The sequence below is a fragment of the Ursus americanus genome, chromosome 13 (assembly GCF_024610735.1).
Source record: "Ursus americanus isolate L20-20 chromosome 13, mUrsAme1.1.p, whole genome shotgun sequence".
Taxonomy (NCBI): domain Eukaryota; kingdom Metazoa; phylum Chordata; class Mammalia; order Carnivora; family Ursidae; genus Ursus; species Ursus americanus.
In genome coordinates this window covers 23118616-23140994 of record NC_142139.1, presented here as the reverse complement: position 1 = coordinate 23140994, position 22379 = coordinate 23118616, and positions in this window count along the sequence as shown.

The window sequence follows — 22379 nt, the reverse complement described above, 5'->3', positions numbered from 1 at the left end:
TAAATGGAAATACCTAAGAAAATAACCAGCGGCTTTGAGAAAGGAATGAGGAAGAATGGTTTGGAAGTGAAAATGGGGAGTTAAGAATAACACCCACCCCATTTTGTCTGTATCCTGCATATATTTTGTGTGTGGGTGTGCGTGCACGTGCGTATGTAAACAGATAGAGAGGGTTTATAGTTCAAAAAAATATCAATTTGACATAGCTACGAGAAAAAAATGATAAAAATGGTCATGTCATTGGAGAGAAACCATCTCTGAAGATGGAAAGGAAATAAAGACAATGTTCACAGGAATCTGAGGACATACAGGCACCTACTTACGACTGATTTGAGAGGTTGGAGTTGCAAGGAAGAACCTAGAGTTGAAAGGAGAACCTAGATGTGACACTAAATGGGATTATCCTTGCAAACATGATCTCCCAGTAGTGTGAGAACATAGGGATAGAGCCAGAGCTTCGTAGGTGGAAGCTAAGCAGTGCTTCATCTTATTCTTCTTGAGGTAGGAGGTTGTGCCTCAACTGGACCATGTTTCCTATAAAGATCTCAGGACTCACTAGCAATGACGTGGAATTTAGTTCCTTTGCTTCCTAAAAGAACACTACATAAAAACACAGTAATATTGCTTCCATCTGTGAGAAGATAAAATACAAAATCTGATATTAATCTTAATTAATTATCTTGGAGAATCAAGCTGGCATCGAAATGATAATAGATTCTCGGCAAATGTTTGAAGACTTCAAGCCTAGGCAATACAGGGACAAGTCTAGGTATAGAACAGTCAGTGTAGGCCTGAGAGTCACTGACTAAATAAGTAGTAGGGAAAGTATAACACAAAAGGGTAGAACTTTAAAAATCAAGACAATAGACATAAAGTAGTTTGGAAATTGCAGTAAAGAGAGAACAGCCAAAATACTTCAGTGGGGTAAAATGGTATCATTTACTATAGCATTATTACAATGGTTTATGTTTCTAATGATAATCTTTAGTCATCAAGGCAAAGAATAAGTTTTATTAGCATAGTAAATTAAAACTCTTGACCTTTAGAAATATTCACTTCATAAAGGCTTGTGTTCAAATTTGTTTAAAATTTTCCTCAGTGCCTCATCATCTTCAGTTTTCTAGAAATCAAAGCTGGCCTGGTAAACAATGCCCAAACATTTCTAGGCAATTTCACTTTTAGAGTTGGTACACTTTTAGAGTAAGGAACATTTTCCATAGAAATCAGTACGAGAGTAAATATTTACCAAATTTTATTTTCAGTATGAGTCTTTACTTTTACTTGATCATTTTTCTTTAATTAATTTCTAGATTCCACACCTCCCTTGACTAATTAGAAGGAGTCTTAGCTGATGCTTTGACTAGCTATTATACCAAAATACAAATTCAACTGAGTTATTTAGGAGCCAGATAATATGAAAAGCAAAGAGATTATTTGAACTAATGTTGCAAAATGAAAAAATAATGAAATTTACTCATTGCAAATCAACAAATGTCTGCCTCATAATATGTGGCATCTGAACTAAATGAGTTTCTAATTAGTTCTTTGTTTATTAGGGTGGGATCAGAAGTTTTCAGTTTAAGATTATATAGGAACCTTTCTTAAAGAGTGTTCCATAGAACATTGGTCCATGCACCTTTTAAAAGTGTTGTACAAGTAGATTTATAATTTACAAGATAGGGATATGATTAGTAAAACATTAAACAAGTGTTTTTCGTTCATAACTAATCAAACCTTCATCAAGTAATGTGGTGTTTGATCATGGAATCCATTTTTCAGGACATTTCTCTTATATTTATATTCCATGGAATACACTTTGAGGTAATATTTATTTAGTTAGAAAACCCTTATGAAAACTAAACAAGAAATAATGAAACAGAAAAAACAAACAAACCCTCCTCTCTTGTTATCCGACAATGAGAGGAAAAAAAAAAAAGTTTGAAAAACATATCCCCACCTTACATCAAAGACTGCAAATTATATATTGTATGATGAAGAAATTATCTTGGCTTTATACTTAAATGTGAGCTGCTTAATCTCATTTTTTTTCTGCTTTATCACTTTGGCTCCCCTCTTTATTTTTATTTTTTAAAAGATTTCATTCATTCATTCATTCATTCATTCATTCATTTGGGGGGAGGGACAGGCAGAGGGAGAAGGAGTGAGAATCTTAAGCAGACTGCCACTGAGCTCGGAGCCCAATGTGGAACTCAACCTCATGACCCTGATATCATGACTTGAGCTGAAATCAAGAGTCGGACACTTAACCAGCTAAGCCATCCAGGTGCCCTGCTCCCTTCTTTAAAATAAAATCATCTATAATCAAAGTGATTAATACTTCCTTCAACACAATAAAATACAGCTGGAGGGGACTTGAGGGTTATATAATTAATACTGAAACTACTAATATAAGCTAAAGACATCATTAAAACTAAAAGATCACACACTGCATTTTTATATTAGATAACACTTATTCCTTGTCTGTTTTTCCCCAGTTTTATTGAGATATAATTGGCATATAGCTATTATAAGCTTAAGGTGTTGATTGGACACCCTTACATACTGCAAATGATCACTACCTTCCTTAGTGCTGCCTAATGAGCTCCTTTAGATCACATATATACTTCAAAGTAGCCAACACCTATAGGACACCATATATAAGTGTTTATTTTCTCACTAAATCTTCACAACCATCCTATGGAATTTCATAATGATAATCTCCCCATTTTACAGTTAAGGAAAGAGACTCATTAAAGTAAAGCTGTTTGCTAAGAGCACAGCGTAAACATGGTGCAGCCATATTTGAAAGTTCATAGTCTTCCTTCAGACTCCAGGCCTCAAACATTCCTTATCATTCTCCATAATAATGAGGAGCAATCACCTGATACATTAATGGCACTTTTGCTTGGGCTGTTACAGGTGGACAAATTATGTTTCACTCTTTTAATATTAAACCATATATTTGGCAAGAAGATAGCCATTGGCATAAGTAATTTTATTAATGATCATAAAATTATCTCCTTGCTGCCTGGAAGATAACACTATCTTTAGACAGAAAAAGAAGAAAACTTAACACAAAAATAGACTTGCTCAGGGATGAGAAAATTTGTCATTGTACTGGTAAAATCCCGGTTGAATTGTTAAGTAAATATTAAACCATTCACTTTAACTGCTTCTAACATAATAATAACTGCATTTTTGTATAATCCATCCCTCTATTTTACAAGTATATGATATGTTAAATATGCACACCAATTATAAGTGCTTAAGTCAATGTGATTATATGACATCATTCTTACTATCTTTTTTCCTGTTTAAATGTTTTTTTGTATCATCCATAACAGAAGGGTAACCTATTCTAAACATGGACAACACACCATTAGTTATTATTTTCTTATTCATGCCTCTTTCATGATTTTGTTTTTTTCTAATACTGTAAAAATAAATGAGTCACCCACTCAAATACTAAAGAGATAAAATGAAAAAAAAAAAAAAACTACAGACAATGTGATATTTATACAACAGTTGAAACTGCAATCTTCGCAGAAAGAAAATAATGTTTTGACTTGTAAACTGAGAAAAAAATAACTAGGGATGTCAGTATTGGAGAATAATATAGATTATAGATGTCATGTTCTTACATTGTCACTTTTCTGACCATAATCACAATTTAAAACGAAACTTGTGAATAAAGAGTATTTGAAGATAACATAAGCTATAATGACTATAACACATTACAGGCAAAATGACTACATTTGTTTTTTTCTAAGATTTGATCACCATTAATCAACTCTCCACTAAAGTTATGGATTCAAGGAACTGATGAAGACCATAGTTCTGAAAAAAAATAATTTTGGACTGATGTATTTATGCAGCATACGGAAACAAAGCTGAATAACTTGTATGTCCAGAAATCTTTTTTCCAAGATTAATTTTTAAAGGAGCAATGTATTATTTTTCAAAGTATTTTCTTCCATAAGAGAAAAAAGGGCAAATATACATATTCTGCTACCCATTTTTAAAATTGACATTATGTTCTCATAAGTACCATGTGCATAATTAGGTGGCCATTGACTTTTACATCTATCCAATATGTAGTGAGAATCCCAAATCTCGTCATCATATATCATTTCAATTATTTTTTTTCAAAAACATGTGCTGATCTATTTATTATTACATCTCTATGATAAAAAGTGTCACTGTGCCTCTGGAATCTAGGCCATTCAATGTCTTTTATCTTCAATATTTATCATGTGAAAATACTGCCTGATAAAAGTTAGTAACTTTCATCCTGCTTTACCCTTTGGTGATGTTAAAGGTAACTAGCCACCAACTTTGTCCTAATACTCCTTAATAAATAGGGACAAGATTATTCATTAGCATTATATAGTAATAGGAAAAAGAATCCCCCAATCACCAAATACTGGTAGGAATGCACAAGGTATTTATTGATATTTTTTCAGAACACAAGAGAAGAATATAAGCTTAGGGGAGAAAAGGATAGGAAAAAGACAGAATACTTTGTCACTGCTAAAATTTCACAGGCTATAACATGAAATATTATACTGTAAAACCGAGATGGAAAATTATAAAGGCAAATAGATTTATGCAGATCTAGTAAGATCTAAGATAGAGTGGACATGAAATAAAGCATGCTTCTAGACAGAAGCAATACTTTGTATAGTATGTTTCTTACCAGATTGAGGCCCTTTATGTCCAGAAATGCTGACATTAGTTGGCCAAGAAAAAGCAACCCCAACCTGAAAGAATGATCTAAGTCAGTACTTTATAGCAACTACAAAGAAGGTAACTTGACAGTAATTATAGTAATAATTTAAAATGAGAATTATAAATTTTCCAAGTAGTATAATTACGCACACCAAAATATAATTTTATTACAATGAAAATCTTTGTATTAATTATGGCAGAAAATTATCTTTGCTCTTGTGCCATGTCTATCTCCTTTCTTTTTCTTTAATTCAAGAGTTTTGTCCTTCTGATCATTTTCTGCATGTACTGTCTTGTTCTTCCATGTGCCCTTCTGCCTTGGAACGGTTGGTAATATCTTTCTGTTAATATTATCAGAAAATACTTATGTGTCTGCATAAGCATATTTCAAACTTGGCTTTTAACCACCTAATTTTTATTAATGATATGCTCTGAAGGATTTCTTTTCTCCCATTTGCTTTGAAGAAATTTTAACCATTAGTTACTTATTAATAAGGATGACTTCTCATTCTATTTAGGTTATCTCACATCTATAAATGTCTTTAATATGAATTGTGTTTCTTGAACAAGTTGCCACAATATTTTACCTAATTAAAATTCTGCTCTATTATAGCAGCGGGTGGGATGTCAAACATTTGTTCTCCTTTGGATGAAAAACAACAATGCCTGATCTGTGCTGGTACCGGATGTCTTACAGGTCACACAAAATTACTGATGCCACAGGGTTTTGTTTTTAACAAAACGTTAAATGTCCCTCTCAGACTGAAGTAGCCTTTAAAGTTGATCTTTTCACTGTATCTTGGTGATAGTTATAAAAGTTAGTAAGAAAGAATTGTACCCTTGAACACACAAATCAGTAGGCATAATCGAAGTAACTGTAATTTTTTCTCAATACTTATAAACTTGTTCAAATGGTATGACTAAAATCACATGCAATTTTGTCTCTCACTTATCCAGCTCTCCCCTAGCTTCGTACAAAGATACTCTCAGATGCATATAACCAAGTGGTGATATGTGCTCATAACGTCCTGCATACAACCAAGTACCCAGTGACAGGCCGACAGTTGGCTAATAGGGTAATGTAGCTGGGAATGAATAGCTTTTATTTTGTGATAAAATGATTTCCAAGCCAAATATCTTTCTTACATGTGATTCTAGATCTAAGACAAGAAAAACACCCTTGCAAGAAAATGAACTACATCTATTCTCACATATGGGCAAATTGGATGTTTCTGATGATTCAAACTCTAGAACAAGCCTGGAATTGGTAGCATCACTGGCTACTTACAGTGGCAGCAAAGTACGTATGATGTGAATGTAATGAGGAAATCTCTGCAATAGGGTATGGTTGCGGACTTTATACTTGAGTTAATATACTTTGAGTTAGACACATTTAAAAATGAGTTATTTCTCTTTTATTTAATCAGTTTTAATGTGTCTTAAGTGAGGTTAAAAATATCTATTTCCATGTATTGAAACTGTATTAATGAAATTAAGTCAAGTGTAAAAATGTCTAGTTTACTTACCAGTCATGGTTACTTTTCTTGTTAAAGTCCAGAGACCACTGATAAATGAATTCTTAGGTTTTAGGAGTAAAAATTTTCCACTCAAGGTTTTTATGTTAATTTTTTTAAAATGAGACAGGATATAATCACTTTGTCCTGCTCGCCACTAAGTTGTCCATGAGTGATTATATCTGAACTTATAAGACTTAATATACCTACAAATGACTCAAAACTTTTGAAACTGTATTATGTGAAAAGCTTATTGATAATTCCATGTTAAATCATTCTATTTGAAACAACTTTACGTATGATTAAAATAACTATTTCAAAGCCATAAAGTTTAAAGCTAAATTCATTTTACTCATGCCCAGAAGGCATTCACAGTTCATCACATATCTGATGAAAGCTGTCTTTGCACATTAACTATTTCATTTTTCCCAGCAACAAAACCATGAGGGGGAAAAAAAAAACCACACACACTCTAGGTGTGAAAATCTTGGCATTCCCGCTGTTCTCAAAGATAAGCCTACGCATTTTTGACCTTTCAATTCGGTCCAAGAGTTTTCAACCACTCCTTTCTGCATTATTTTCTGGAAATTTTATGATATGGCATTCTTGTCTTCTTCATTATATGGGCCAAGATGAATAAAACTTTTGTTTTATTTCTTTCTTACATTACATGAAATAATTAACTTCTTCCAAAAATGAAAATACCAAGAGAATAATTGAAAAGACAAAATAATTGATTTTGAACAACCAGACAAAAGTAAGGAAATAGTTTGTTTCCCAGTGTGACTGGAGCTCTTTATATCAGAATGAGATTGTTTCTTTAATTTTTGATATTCCTTCTTTGTTCTCTACATTTAACTTTTTAAAATAGATAATACATACACATGATTGCATCATCCAGTGAACTCACACTTCTCTCCCTGTGCTCCAGCAATCCTGCAATTCCCACAGTTAACTGTACTTCTCATCTATCATACCAGAGTAGCTTAAAGAAAATTCTTCCCCTTGTGAATGTATACTTATTCTCCACTTTTTATGCACAAAGTGTATAAATACACACACACACACACACACACACACACACACACATATTCCTCATCTCCTTTTTTTCCCACTTAATATATCTTGGAGTCTATTTTCATGTAAGTAAACAGCTTCTTCACTGATTAGAATAGCACATAATAATATTATTTGTTACATTTTAATGTATTTTAACATTCTCTTACAGAAAGACATTCAGATTATTTTAATTCATTTTATTTTTGCTGTTACAAACAATGCTGCAATTAATGACTTTAATGAGAAAAGTATATACATATGATATTTCTCAGTTGAGTCAAAGAGTAAATCCATCTGTAATTTTAATATTAAAATTGTAATTATAATGAAATGAATACATCCTCCTTACAGATGTAATAGTTCACACTCCCCTAAGCTTTATAAGAGAATATCTACTTCCCAGCAGCTTCATTAACAAAGCACATTGTCATTTATGTTCCAAGTCTAGATGAAGTAACAGGGACCGGATACACTTCCAGCAGCAAAAGCCCTTTTTCTGTTCCTCTGATTAGTGTTAGCATGACCTATAGCTTTCAATCATTTTCCTTTTAACCTACAAGAGTCTTCGTATTTACATTTATACTTAGAGTGAGTTTCTTGTAGTTGGAATACGTGGGTCTTGTTTCATATCTCCATTTTCCACCATCAACAAATGCAGAGGTATTCCAGTAGAGAGGAATTAGTGTTGATGGATGTTTCAGTGCAAAGCTGCTTATATTGTAGTATTTGTTATATTATGTCTTGAAGAATAATGTGTGATATGTATACTATCATAGAGTAAATAGAACTGTGATTTATGGCTCACCATTTACATAACTATTTTAATATGTTACCTTCTATCCTGTTTTAATGCATTTCAAAGCAAATTAATCCTATTCTCCTTTACAGTTATTCTTCTTTTTGCATTGTGGGCTATGGAGGGATTGTTAAACAGAAATTATGGGTCTCTATGATACATTCCTGATGCTGTGTTCCCCTCCTTTCATAATATCTGGTCTCAGGACAACAGTGAGATTGAAATGGCAGATTTGTTACTTTCAGATATTTCCCATATTTATACATGTAATATCTTAGATAAAACTGGAAGGAGGGCATGGAATCCAAAATAATCCTGTTTATTATAAAATCCACTGGATGTTATATGCAACTGATGAACTATTGAACACTACATCTGAAACAAATAATGTACTATATGTTGGCTAATTAAATTTAAATGAAAAAAAGGAAAAAAATAAATAAAACACTTTGTTTTTCACAGGGTATCCTTTTCTAATTGCCAGGTTCAGGCAATGCAGAGTCACTGAGAAAAAAATTTTAACACAATTCATGAAAAGTTTGCAAATTTCTAACCTTCTATGTTTTCATTAATTTAAATAAGGAAAACTTAGAAGATTAATATTCTTGTTATAAAAACACGATTTTAGAAAAAATAGGCTGTTATTTGAGGAATTTCATTATTAGGATAAGATAATAAAGATAAAGTAATTCAGCGTTCAGGCAAGTATTAATAAATTAGCAGATTTATATCTTTCTCAGAACAATGTTTATAACATTTAATCTCCAGATATTAAAGACAATTTCTCTAGAGAAGGATGCTCAATTAACCTCAGAGGAAATATTTGACATGCAATGCACAATTCATTCAAGTTGAGTAATTAGACATCAGTTGACACGAAAGTGTTGTAGAATGACAGTGATTTTCCCTAAGTTTTCAAAATTGGCAAGTTATGATTAGTTCACAGGTGTTTTAGGTTTTATTATTTATATAAACTACATGATCCATATTACATATAATATTAATTAATATAATACACGTTAACTGTGATTAAAGTAACTTTTTATCTTAAGGAACACTGTAGTGTTCCTTCTTTATGACAAAAAGTTACAGGATATAAACTATACTATATAAGAAATATTTAGTACTTTGCCAAGAGTAGCTTAGAAAATATATTTATGTGCTGACTGATTGATTTTGCAGGCTTGATTTTGATGTCCACTTTAATTCTGTCCACTTTAATTCTGTCCACTTTAATTCATTAATGTTTTCAATCCATACACACAGGAAATAATGATACATTTTGCTCATTGGCTTATTTTTTTTAATTTATTATTTTTTTATTATTATGTTCAATTAGCCAGCATATAGTACATCATTAGTTTTTGACGTAGTGTTCAACAATTCATTTGTTGCATATAATACCCAGTGCTCATCACCACATGTGCCCTCCTTAATACCCATTATCCAGTTATCCCAACCCCCCACCTTCCTCCCTTCTGTAACCCTCAGTTTGGTTCCTGGAATCCAGAGTCCCTCATGGTTTGTCTCCCTCTCTGATTTCTTCCCATTCAGTTTTCCCTCCCTTCCCCTGTGGTCCTCTGCACTATTCCTTATGTTCCACATGAGTGAAATCACTGGCTTATAATAAAAAGTAAAAATAATCAATTAAATTGATAACTATAATGTCACAGTATGGCCAGCCTGGGCCTAAGCATCACTAGTTTTGAGGAACTGTTATTACCTGAGTAAACCCATCCCATTTTGAAGAATCTGTTAGCAATTCCCACCCCACTCCCACATACACATTTCTTTTTAATAGGGATCATTCTTAGCATCCCACTTCCCCTCAAGTTTATTTTTAAGGACCATGAAGGAAAACCAGCATTTAGCCTATTTCTCCCATGTGAGCTATTTCTTTCTCTTTTACCTTACTTTTATTTGTTCTACTTAAATATATTAATTTACCCTAAACTTCTTTAATCAGATAAGATTGACCCAGTATTTCAGTGTGGCCTGTTTCAAACAGACTAGCATCATTGCATCAATTCTAAATACATTTATGTTACTATAATAGTTGATTAAGCTATCAACTCTATAATAATCTCATTTGAATTTTCTCTGAAAAATGAGTAAGTTTTCCTTAAATATTCTTATTTTCACTAATATTTAAGAAAAAGAGTATCAACAACTTACCTGTGTTATTAGCTTATTCCTTAAATTTTGTGTTGAAAACGTATTTTATTTTACTTTCCATTATCAAATAGAGCTCTCAGTAGAAAAACAAATCAAACAGCTCAGAAAATATAAACCTTCAATCAATTAAATATATCAGTGATTAATAAAATGACTTTTCCAATTTAAATTACAATCCTTCACATTATAAAATAACATGAATTTATTTACACATTTATTCGTGACATGAAATAACCTAATGACATATTTAACAGGCCCATTTTGGATCAAACTAATTATGTAGGCTTTTTAATCATAGCATAGTTTGATCACATTGTATTTAAAACTAATTTAACTTTTTCAGTATCCACAATAAAACTTGTGTTTTATTCTGACAGCAATGAGGAATGGTTAAAATACTTTCTACACAGAGTGACCTACCACATTGCAAGAGGATACATCATCAAGTTGGTCAGTTATAAAGTGTGAAAAATTCTTCCATTATATTTATTTTAGTTATCAACTTGTTATTAATGTTATGGTTGCTATTTAGTGAATACTTGTTAAATCACAGTTAGAATAAACTAGCAGATGTAATACAGATTGTCCTAAACCAGGAATAATAACATCTCTAGAGAGACTTTTTTAATTCTTAGAGATGAAGACAAAGGTCATAATGAATATGTAGGAAGGTGCCAGGTTGTTAATGCAAATAAATGAAAGAGATTAGGTCTGTGAAAAACTGGAAAACACATCTGTTCTCTAAAGGGGGTAACAAATGCTTTGCTAACTAAATTTTTATTACAAAATTTAACTCTTTTTATTCTCATTTTACTGTCATGGAGTTATTAAAACAAGTGAACTATATGAGCCAAATTAATATATATTAATTAGTATTCAAATTTATATATATATTTATGCAACATATTTAAATGGTGGCAGTAGTATACATAAATATATATTTATATAATATTCATATATATATATATATATATTTGAATTAGTCTACTTTGCCAATTTCCATGGTGCCAAACTTCCAAGGCAGCCAATTCAAATTTGTAAATCCCACTGAACATGGGATTGAGAAGAGTTGCATACAATCATTTCTCACAAGCATGTAAAATTCATCTTCAGCATACCACTCCCACAGGCCATGACTTGCTACCTCAGCTTCAAGAAGGTTTTTGACCATCCATAAGCCCCAAGAAGTCTACCAAAGGGGGAGGGGGTGTCTATCTATATATTGGTACATTTGGAAACATTTTAACTTTCTCTTGATTCTGTTCACCCTCCTTGGTCTTATTACATATCCTCTAATTCATATTTTCTTCTTGCTTTTCTATACTTGCTGCTCCACTCTGTCCCACCTGTTCCAAATTTTACATTTATGGTGACTAGTATCTTTTTGCTTCTCTAGGTAATTTTACCCAATACAGTTTCCTGTGTTTGGTTCTCTCTGCTCCCCACAAACATACTCAAGACAGTCCTGCCTCTCTTCCAGTCCTGAGCCCAGTTCCAGAGTCTCCTGGACTTTGTTCAGGAGGGGACAATGGAAAAATATATATAGTTTTCTACTGAAAACATAGTTTTTGTTATTACCAAACTCAAATAAATACCTTAATAAATGCACTAAGTACTATAAAAATGTGGAAAAGTGACATCCAAATGATCTGAGGTGATTAGTAAAGGAGGGAGAAGACACTCCAGGAAGAAATAGGGAGGTCAACATCGTAAAGGACGAGTACTTACATTAGATCACATGATGAATCATTAAAATACCTTCATCATTTGTAGGCAGTGACTATAATATATCTCAAATCTCAATTGTATTATGGAAAAAAAGAACATACACACACACACACACACACACACACACACATATGCCACCAGAGAGATGTTCAACTTGAGGTTGGACTTTGGTTTTAAAACAAATCTCTAAATAAGTGGAAGTACACAGAAAATTGTAAATAAAGAACTGAACAAATATTCCATATTGTTTTATAACTCTCAGTGAGAAAAGAACATATACCTCTCATGCTGGAGTGGGATTGAAAAACCAAGTAAAGGAAATTGCAAAATCATTACACACAGAGGAATGGAGACAGAGAAAACACTATCACCACACAGATATACACGCACACATACACATAATTCAAAATGAACCCACAAACCAAACACCATTATTCTAAAACACAGAAAGAAATAGGCAGCCGAAACAATCAATAATCTAAATATGAGATTACTGGAACAAAACATAATTTCTAGTCACGTGTAACAAAATCTTCTTTAAAAATACACTTAAATGGTCAAAAAGAATTTTCGTTTACAAAAAGAAAAACCCAAATATGTTTTTAAGAGTCAGTTTAAGCAAGAACTGTAAATCTCAAAATAAATCTGTTATAAATCTTGGTATTAAACAAGTGCTCATTTAATTGAAGCAAGCAATATAGATTCTATATTAAACATCAAAGGAGTTTCTTAATTCCAATATGTAGCGGGGAACAATACTTCTAACTAAAAGACCTGCCAAGAAAAAACAAACAAACAAACAAAAGCAAGAAAGATAAATGAAGAGGCTCTAAAAATATCTAATAAGACTTAAATAAAAAAAGAAGACATAGGAATTGACAAAAAAGCAACATAGCAAGAGTCAGTGTTTTAGAATTACCCACAACTGAAGGAAGACGTATGTCTCAAATCAAAGGTATACCCCAAATATCAAGCAGTTAACATAAATCTACACCAATACAAATTGTGATAAAACTATGAAATATCTGGGATGCCTGAGTGACTCAGCTGGTTAAGTGTCTGCCCTGGGCTCAGGTCATGGTCCCAGAGTCCTGGGATCAAGTCCCGTATTGGGATCCCTGCTCAGGGGGGAACCTGCTTCTCCCTCTGTCTGCCGCTCCCCTTGCTTGTGCTCTCTCTTTCTCCATCATCTGACAAATAGATAAACAAATAAAAATCTTAAAAAAAATAAAAATGGAAAATTAAAAAAAAACCTATGAAATATCAAAGATGTAGATAAAAATGTTGAAGTATCAAAATAGTCTATATTATGCCTTTTAAACAAATAATTGAGTGGGATGAGACTTCTCAGTAACAAAGATGATAGAAATCAAGGAAGTCATGTTTTCAAAGTGTAAGAGAAATTCACTGACAGTCTGTATTTTTTATATAGATGAACTATTCACCAAGATTTAGTAAAAAAAAAATTTTTTTAGGCATACAAGAACTGAGAAAATTTGTCACCTCTATACTCTTATGAAAAACAATACTAAAAATATAATTCACCAAAAAGATTAATAAAATTGAAGAGAAGGTATAGGGAAAAAAGGAAATGAAAATAAGACAATTTTAAAAATTTTGAAATGTTAATAATCTTGTAAATATAAAAATAAAAAAAATCATATTTTAAAAGGTAAAATATAAATACTAAATGACAATATCAAGGTATTGATAAGTGAATTGAATAATTAAATTTGTTAAAATCCTTATATAATTGGAAATGGATGTAGACAGTTAATAACCATTTTTTAAAAAATTCTGATTATTAAAATTTTAAAAGTAATCAAATAAGAATACAATCTATCGCTTTTGAAAAACTTCTCAAACCAAAACAAGGAAAAAGAAGAAAAAAGAAAAAAATGATAAAGTGAAAACAAAATCATGAGTGAATAGGAAATATTCCACATACATTATAATCATAATAAATGCACAGTGAGGTGAGCAGAAAATAAAAATATCCAACTACTGGGTATATTCAATGACACCTCTATAAGGTAACACTGAAAGATTAAGGATAAAGAGATAGGAAAATTTATTTTATCTAAATGCTAAAACATAAATAAAATCATGTGTCTCAGTATTTGCATCAGATAAAATGTATTTTATGACAAAGATTTAAAAGGCCAACAGAGAGTCTGCTATATGTAACAGTAAATAACACAAACTTTGAAAAATCATCAAAATGAATACAATTACTATATTGCTCAGAAATGTGCATAACAATTAACAGATATATGAAGGGAAATGAACAACTCCAAACACAAAAATGATGGACCAAAGAGACAAGAAACTCATTTCTAAGATATAGAATACTTAAATTAATCTTACTGAGGAATAATAGAGGTATACAGTAAAGTTCACTCATTTAGTCTAATGCATTTTGGTAGAGGAATACCCCTGTAATCATCAACACAATCTAGTCATCCAAGAAGTTTCCTCACGTTTTTTTGAAGATGCTTCTCTTCACACTTGGGCATCTGTAACTGTATGGGTATATTTTCACTTCTTTGGGTTTAATAAGTAATTATTATAAAACTTTTGGAGCACCTTTTTAAAAATTACTATATGGTAAGTATTATGTTTATATTTACATATTGTCCATATTTAAGATTGATAAAATCCAAGATACCATTGACTGTATAATGAAACATTATCACTAAGAAAGAGCAACTGCTCATCATTTAATGATGATAAGATGCCTTATTCCATAACCTACTTAATTGCTTTTTTTCCTTTTGAAATAGTTGATTTGGGTTCATTTAAACACTGATTTTTTTTTTCGATTTTTAATGTATATACATTTGAGCATGCATCAAAAGGAAAATATTGGCAATAGCAATATGTATTGATATTACAAATGCTTACATATGAAAAAAACAAAGCAAAAAAAACAAATGCTTATGTGTGAAAAAAAAACAAATGCTTATGTATGAAAAAAAAGTAATAGAAATTTAGCTTAATGTCATACATTGAAATACATTGAAAAACTGAATAAAGCCCAAAGGTGTATCTTTAAACATTTTAGAAGGAAAAGCAAATTTAATAAAGTTATGGCAGTGCAGAGGTGTTTTTTGTTTGTTTGTTTTTTGGCTAGGGCTCTTTTTTTTTTAATATACAGACTTTATTTTGTAGAGAGGTTAAGCTTCACAGCAAAACTTAGAATAACATGCAGAGATTTCCCATATACCCACTCCTCACACACACGTACATAGTCTCCCCTCCATCACTATCCTGCATCAAAGTGGTTACAATCCATGCACCAACATTCACACATCATTATCACCCAAAGTCCACCGTTTACATTAGGTTTACTCTTGGTAATTCTCTATATCTACCTGTCTCTCCAAATTTGGGAATAGTAGTCATTCTTATGACCACAATTCCCTGATAGATCATCTAAATACTGCATTTGAATTTTAGCTTGTTCTGTTTATTTATATTTAAGACAGAGTGACAACTTCCAAGCTCCTTACATGCCTGAACAGAAACTACAAGTCTGTAAGTTTTAATAAACTCCATTGAAAACAGATTACTTTTATAAAAGAATAATGATTATAAAGAAAACTTTGTTGTTGTTGGTGGTGGTGTTTTTATTCATACATTTATTCTATCAGTTAGTCAGCATCTGCCAAGATTTATTGAACATCTACTATGCACTGAGTATCATTCTAAGTACCAAGGATATATCAATATATTTTTTAAAAAACACAAAAAAACAAAAGAAACAAAATCTTTGTCTTCCTGGAGCTTATGTTCTTGATGCGGACTCTAACACAGAGGCGTTTTATGTGTTACACATTTGAAAAAAGATCACTTTGGTTCTCTAGGAAGACTGGAAGAAGGAAGACCAGGCAGTTTTTCTACGGTATCTGCAGAAGACAAGCCTGAAGATTTCCTGTGTGTCCCATTGTATGGCAGTACTCCCGATGCCCATTTTGAAAGGCATTTGTGCTGCTTTTTGGCTAGAGTGGTAATGGCTTTGTGTGATTCCATTATTTCATCTCCCCACTGATGGAAAGCAGTATTTCGAAAGGACTGGCTAAAGTGGAACTGCAATCTGTGGGCCAGAAATGACCAGTGTTGGTGGTGCCTTTGAGACTCTTTGAAGCAAGAAGTTATGTTCACCTAGGCTGCATGGTAAATTCAACCCTTTGGTTACAGGAAAAATACATGGCTGATTACTCAGTCTACTCCAGTAAGATATTCCTTTCTCCTGATAACCTATCCTTCCATGGTTTTCCTTTTCTTCAATCCCTTCACCTTGCACACATACATACAGACAGTCTTTTAAGGGAAAATGAATGAAACTGAGGCCCTACAAAGAATGAATTCAGAACCATGACTATGTAACAGGAGTAGGCTCATCCACTTCTTCTCAATGTGTTCAATATGTAGTCTAAGGATTATCCGTATCTGTACTAAGAGCACTGAAGAGGAAATAACTGTCCAGATTTCTGTGTATCTAACTTCTCCCCCCTGTCCCGGGACTTCAAGAATCTAAATCTCCAGGAGTGAAGCCCAGAATCTTCATTTTCCACATTTTCATATCCATTATCTAAGGTTATTTTTGCTTCTTTTCACACACCATAAGAACTAACTCAATCAACTAAAGGGAAATCACACAACTTAAGTGTCTGCTCATTTCTCCACAATTAGCATTTGGTAGGAAGCAGGGAATATTACATGAAAGCTAACAGTACTTCACTGAGATTCAATGAGTGGTAGAATGTCATGGTGGTTAAGAGGCTTTGGAATGAGCCACTTCTGGGTTCAAATGCTAGTTTCAGTAATAACTTCCTATGTGATCATGACAAATTATATAATCTTGAACCTTAGTTTTCTTCATCTGGAAAATGGAGATAATACCATGTTACATATTTATTGTTAGGATTAAATACAGCAACAAAAGGAAAGTCTTCAGAATAGATGTGACACATTCTAGGTACTTGATATGTGACAATGATTATGATGATTGTTCTATGATTTTCTTCTTCTCCTTCACCTTTGTTACTATTAGGACCTGAAGAGGATATTAGAGGAAAAAAAGATGAAAAGAGATTACTGGGAAAAATAAATTAAATAGTGAACATACCTGATATTGATGAGAATATATAGAATCAGGAATTTCCTAACAATGATATTGTAAATTTAAACTACAGCTGATACTGTGGACCTAAAACTGGCAATACCATATAGTGTTTAGGATTTTCCATGTACAACCACCAATATTATTTCTAAGTATATTTTTTAAGGTAACTCACATATGTTCAGAGATAGGTTCAATTATGTTTATTATAACCTGGATGTTAACTATCAAAATCAGAATTAATATGAAACACTTATCAAAAGAAGAATAAGCAAGTAAACTGTGGTATTGTCACTTTTACAATTGTCAACGGACTCCACTAAAAGATCACCATGACCCACCCCTCTTGTAGTTGAATGAGATGGATGTGCAGTTGACCCTTGAACAATGCAAGGGTGAGAGGCACCAATCCCCTGAGCAGTTGAAAATCCACGTGTAACTTTTGACTTTTCAAAAACTTAACTACAAATAACCTATTGTTGACTAAGTCTCACTGATAACATAAACAGTGAATCAACACAAATTTTGTATGGTATATGCTTTATATGCTGTATTCTTAAAATAGAGTAAGCTAGAGAAAGAAAATGTAATTAAGAAAACCATAAGGAAGAGAAGGGGTGCTGGGTGGCTCAGTTAGTTAAGTGGCTGAGTCCTGGTTTCGGGCAGGTCGTGATCTTAGGGTCATGAAATGAAGCCTCACCTTAGGCTCCAAGCTCATTGTGGTCTGCTTGAGTTTCTCTCTCCCTCTCCCTTTGCCCCTCCCCCCTACTCACATTCTCTCTCTTTCTAAAATAAATAAATATATCTTAAAGAAAAAAATCATAAGGAAGAGAAAATACATTTACAGTCCTTTGCAGAGTTTATTGAAAAAGATTCACATATAAGTGGACCCACACAGTTCAAACCTGTGTCGTTCAAGAGGCCACCGTATTGCTAATCGCAGCAAGACAAATCACGCTGTGCGAAACTGTGGGGTGTCAATTAGAAGACATGGAAGGGAATCCTATTTGATTTGGATCTGTTAGATGATCTGGGGGAGGGTTCAGGAAAACTCGGCTTTGTTTTAATTTGAAAGCTTGGAAAGCAGGAGTAATTCTATCATTTGCTATCTTAATAAATCTCAAGTAGGACAAAGACTAGCAAAAGACTGAAACTGTAATTGGTAAAGGAGCAGCAGTCACTCATACCAGCCAGAATAGTGGTATCTTTGGTGTTTTTGTAATTTGCACTGTATATTTATTGCTTCTTTCAGGGCCCAGGCAAACTCTTTGCCTTACTTCCTCACAGCCACAGTGCGTCTTTAATTGATGTTGAGGTTCTATGAAATTGTTAACATTTAGGAGAAGGACCTCAGGCTTAGCTCTGAGTCTAGGCCAGCTCCTAGGTGTCTGCTTTTATCTTTCTTACATGAAATAAAATACAGAAGCTAAAAGAAAAGAGAAGTGCACATGTGAGCTTGTATTTATTATAGCTCCTCCCCCTCATAATTTTAACTCTTCTTGTGAAAATTCCGTGTCCTGGTGCCCTATCACTCTGCTATAGTTCTTTGGCCCCAATCTTGCTGATTTTAATTAATTTCAAATAACTTTGATTTTTGGTTTCTTTTCTCTCATGTTTGATATAAAAATTTGCTTTGATGTTTAATGTTTCAGTTTAAGCTAGTTAATATATAGCACTGACTTCGGGTGGCAGGTTAGCAATAATGGGATGACTGTTTTTATTCAAAATTAATTTGAGAGACACCATAGATCTATCTTGGGTACTTTGATTTGGTTGTATAATGAATATCTTAGCAGATGGTAAGAAATTTTTGACTTAATTAGACCTATTAAGAATAATTAAATGACTTTGACTTTGAAAATGATATTGCTCTTGTCTTCAGTAGTTCTCATAAAGCATATAAACTAATTGATTAATAAGGAAGACAGGCCAACTGCACATACAGTCTGACAATCCATGAATGTTTATGTCTGTGCCTTAAATTTTACACACACACACGTGCGCACACACACACTATTTTTCCAAATTTGAGATAATTGTTAAAAACACTGAATTGTTACAAGTACTAGAAAATATCAAAGGAGACAGAGACCTAGTATGGTATAATCTAAAATTACTTCTTACTGTGCATTTTATTTGCTAACCTTCTAGCATCTAACTGCTAGATACATAAATAATATCAAGTCTAAAGTGAATTAAAACTGCGTAGCGCACACAGCTGTGATTTATTCACTAAAACTTATACTGTGAAAATTATTAATAAGATGTTTTCTTTTTGTATTTTCAAATACATAGCATTCTCCTTTATCTGTTCAATTTTCTCAGGAGTACCTGAGTGTTTGCTACAGAAGGAACACACGTCATAAGAAGATCAAGGTAACATACAACTTCAGGATAAAAAAAATTAACATGGATATTTCCATTCCAAACAAGGTAGTTTCTCCTCAAAAAAAATAGTGACGATTTGTTTCTCATTTTACTGTTAAAAGCTTGCTCTCAACTTTTGTCCAATTCGGCAAGCACTAGTTGCACGTTACATTTACAAACCTGAAATATTCCCAGTGAAATTAATATGTGCTTTTAAGTGTAAAATACAAAATTTGAAATATCTAATAAGAAAAATTATATTAAATACATCATTAATCATTTCTTATTTGGTTATATTCTGAAATGTTCACTTGGGTGTTTACTGGATTAAATAAAATATATTGTTAAAATATAATTTACCTAATTATTCATGTATCCATTAAATATAAAATTATATCTAGGTCCCATTATATTTTTACTTGACAGCACTTGTCCAGACTGCAGATAACTTTTATAAGGTACAGATGGAGAAAGGAAAGTAAAAGGAACTTTAGAACTTGACGGAGCAGGGATGGATACCTTCTCTGTTGGTAGGACTGAACTAAAAGAGAAAGAAGAGGTGAGAAGGAGAAATGGAATAGCAGGGTTTAGGGAAAACACGTGAATAAACACACAAAGGAATACCTATATCTGTCCCTACTAACATTTAAATTCTCTATTAAGAAGAGAATGAGGTTTGAAGGACATGGTGGGAGAAGAGAAGCGATCCAATTGTTTAAATTATAAGGTCTGGCTCACCTAGCACTTTGTTAGTTTCATTTGTACAAGCCTAAATTGCTGCTGGAGGCTTATTAAAGCACATTTGATTGGCTAGGAATCATGTACAGAAAGAGCATCTCCTCTGTATAGCTGTTTTGTTAATTAACTTTATTGTGATATAATTCAAATAAAATAATACAATTCACCTCTTTAAAGTGTACAATTCAATGATTTTCAGTATATTTTCAGATATCAGCAAGCAGAATTATGGTCAATTTCAGAACATTCCCATAACTTCAAGAAGAAATCCTGTATTTTTTAGCTATTCCCTTCCTATACATGGCTGGATTTGGTTGTTAGTATTTTGTTGAGAATTTTTGAAGCCGTAGTATAAGATATACTGGCTTGCGGTTTTCTTGTGACATCTCTGGTTTTGGTAAGAGAGTAACAACAGCTTCAAAAAATGAGCTAGAAAGTGTATCTTCCGGGGCGCCTGGGTGGCACAGCGGTTAAGCGTCTGCCTTCGGCTCAGGGCGTGATCCCGGCGTTATGGGATCGAGCCCCACATCAGGCTCCTCCGCTATGAGCCTGCTTCTTCCTCTCCCACTCCCCCTGCTTGTGTTCCCTCTCTCACTGGCTGTCTCTATCTCTGTCAAATAAATAAATAAAATCTTTAAAAAAAAAAAAAAAAGAAAGTGTATCTTCCTCTTCTACTATTTAAGAGTTTGTGAAGAGTTAGTATTCATTCTTCTTTGAATGCTTCTTAGAATTTATTGGTGAGGATATCTGGACCTGAGCATTTTATTATATGTAGTTTTGATTACTGTTTCAATTATTTCACAAGTTCTAACTCTACGTGTCTATTTCTTCTTGAGTTGGGTTTTGGTAGTTTCAAGTTACATGTCTATTTCATCTAAATTACCTAATTTGGGGGGATACAATTGTTCATGTTCCTTTATGACCATTTTTACTTCTAAGGCCAGTAATAATGCTCCTTCTTCTACTTCTATGAGTCTACGCTTTTTTTCTCTTAGTTGATAGAGCTACAGGTTTGTCAATTTTCTTGGTTTTTTTCAAGGAATCAAATTTTTTGATTTTGTGGATATTTCTCTATTATTTTTATTTTCTTTATTTCATTATTTTCCACTCTAACCTTTATTACTTCCTTCTTAATGCACTTCAGTTCCCTCTTTTTCCAGTTTCTTCAGAGGTAGTTTTAATTGTCTAATTTGGATGTTTTTATGTCTTTTTCTTGCCATAATGCTCTGGCTTGAAATTCCAGTACAATATGAAAAGCAGTGGTAAAAGCAACATCTTTGTCTTGTTTTTTATTTTAGGGGAATATTTTCATTCTTTTACCATTTAGTTTGCTAGCTGTGGGTTTTCCATAAGTACTTTTCATCATATTGAGGAAGTTCCCTTCTATTTCCAGTTTCTGAGTGTTTCTTTTATGAAAAAATGTTGGCTTTTGCCAAATACCTTTTCTATATCAATTAGGATATATATATCACATTAATAGAATATACATATATATAATTATATATATCACATTAATAGGATTATATAATATAATATATATTAATTATATATATAATTCTACATGATTATAGGATGTGATATATTACCTTGATTGATTTTCTATCACATGGGATATATATTATATATGATATATAAACTATACAATATATATAGCTATATAAATATATATAAAACTTTATTTATATTATATATATATTTATATAATTCTATTAATGTGATGTATTACATTGATTGATTTTCCTGTGTAGAACCAGTCATGAATTCCTGTGATAAACCCTTACTGGCCATGATGAATAGTCCTTTTAATATGCTGTAGGATATGGTTTGTTAATATTTTTCTGAAGATGTTTGGCATTTTGGTCTATAGTTTCTGTTCTTGTGGTCTCTTTGTCTGGCTTTCACATCAGGGTAATACAGACCTTGTTGAACGAGTGAGGATGTGTTCTATTCTATTTTTAGGAAGAGTTTGGCAGGAATTTGGTGTTAATTCTTTATTAAATATTGGGTAGAATTCATTGGTGAAGCCATCTGACGTGGCACTTTTCATTGCTTAGAGGTGATAAGGACTATTTTAAAGTCTTTTTTCTGGTAAATATGACATCGGTACTTACATAGGCAATTTGTGTTGCCTGCTCTTTTTTTCTGATCA